General features: G+C 34.8%; 1 pseudogene; it reads right to left on the bottom strand.

Moving 5' to 3' along the window:
* Positions 1-402: 402 nt before the first annotated feature.
* LOC124106347 (olfactory receptor 10AG1-like) lies at positions 403-1,380 on the bottom strand (annotated as a pseudogene).
* Between the last annotated feature and the right edge of the window lie 477 nt (positions 1,381-1,857).

Below are 1,857 nucleotides of genomic sequence, written 5' to 3'. Positions count from 1 at the left end.
TTATAAGTGCTAGTCATTCTTGTTTGTATCTTTATACACACATCTATTCCTATGAGATAATTGTTTAGTAATATCTGCAGATCTATCATATTTTGTTTTAGTGGTGGATGCTAATGTAGAGTGTGGAAGCCATCAACTTAGAAAATACTATATGTCATATCATCTTATTTAGTCACACTCTTCTATTTACTAGTTTACAGTGAGGAGAAAAATCTTATTTTAAAAGTATAGCATTGGTAATTAATTAATACAAATGCCATAACTCTGAGAAAATAAGGTTCATTAAAGAGGAATTACATTATTAGTTTTTTTTAATAAATTAGGGCAAGATTTAATTAGTTTCAAATTAAGTATGTATAAAATTAGTCATATAAGGCATTACTATTTGTTACATTAATTTTCTCACAATGTTAACAATTTGAGAAGAAATTTATTAATGCCTCTGTAACGTCTTTGTTGCGCAGACTTTATATCACTGGATTGAACATCGGGGTCAAAATGGTGTAGAAAAGAGAGAGCAGCTTGTCTGTTCCTTCATACTGATTGGATTTGCTGTTTAAATAGGTAATACTGGCTGATCCATAGAATAAAAGTACAACTATAAGGTGGGACGAGCAAGTGGAAAAGGCTTTGGCCCTCCCAGTGTTTGATGGCAACTGCAGGATGGTTGAGATAATTCTGCTGTAGTACCCAAGGATCAACATAAAAGGAACAGTGACAAATAGTAGAGCAAATACATAAACCATCATCTCATTCACAAAGATGTCCCCACAGGCCAGCTTGATCATTGGGGGAATGTCACAGAAGAAGTGGTGAATTTGGTTCGAATCACAGAAGGGCAGAGAGAAAATCTGGCAGGTCTGCCCTACGTGAAATGGAATTGCAATGACCCAGCAACCAACTACCAGCCGGACACAGATCTTATGGCTCATGACTAGAGGGTAGTGCAGAGGGTTACAAATGGCCACATAGCGGTCAAAGGCCATCACCGCCAGAAGGAAACATTCTGTGGCTCCCAGTATGAGGAAAAAGCACATTTGTGTAGCACAGGCAAAAAAAAGAAATATTTCCCTTCTGGGTCCAAAGATCTATAAGCATTCTGGGAAGTGTGATGGACACATAACAAATTTCCAGGAAAGAAAAATTACTGATAAAAAAGTACATGGGAGTCTTCAGAGTGGGCTCTACCCTCGTTATTAGAATGATGATGCCATTCCCCAGCAGGATAATCGGGTAGATGACTAAGAATGTTCCAAAGAGAAACCAGTGCAATGTGGGAATATCAGAAAAGCCCAAGAGAACAAAGCCCTCCACTGAAGTAAGATTGGTTTCTGTGATTTTCACTTTTTCTTTCTGTGGATTTACAGTTCTTGACTGCATTTTCTTCATTTCAAATTGAATTAGTATGTGAGTTTGGATCCTTATGATTTCTTACTTTCTTTCTGAAGCCTACATGCTGTGATTCCAGGAGATCTGATGTGAAATGCAGAGTGAAAAATATATCAAATAAAAATGAAAGTTAATGTGGTGAATAAAATGTTTTTAAATATGAACTGATAATGTTAGACTGACTTTCTAATTATAGCATAAATAAGATCCATAGAGATGTATGCTGTTATTCCATTTATAATACCAGTCATGATAATTCTCATGGATTTTTCCAGTCAAATTGTAAAATTCTTCTTCTGTTTCCTTTTCTTATCTTTTCATTTTTAACCCAAGTTTTTGTCCAATTTTTATATTTAGAAAAATTTATTTCTCTCTTTAAATACTGTTTATCCCCTTAGTCTCAAATTTATCTAAGGAATCTTTGTTTTTTTTTGTTTGCTTGTTTTGTTATTCTTGCATTCACACACA

Source organism: Marmota monax, unplaced genomic scaffold (assembly GCF_021218885.2).
Source record: "Marmota monax isolate L192 unplaced genomic scaffold, Marmota_monax_Labrador192_F-V1.1 WCK01_AAM20220418_F8-fsc01203, whole genome shotgun sequence".
Lineage (NCBI taxonomy): Eukaryota > Metazoa > Chordata > Mammalia > Rodentia > Sciuridae > Marmota > Marmota monax.
This window is presented reverse-complemented; position numbering and strand designations above follow the sequence as displayed.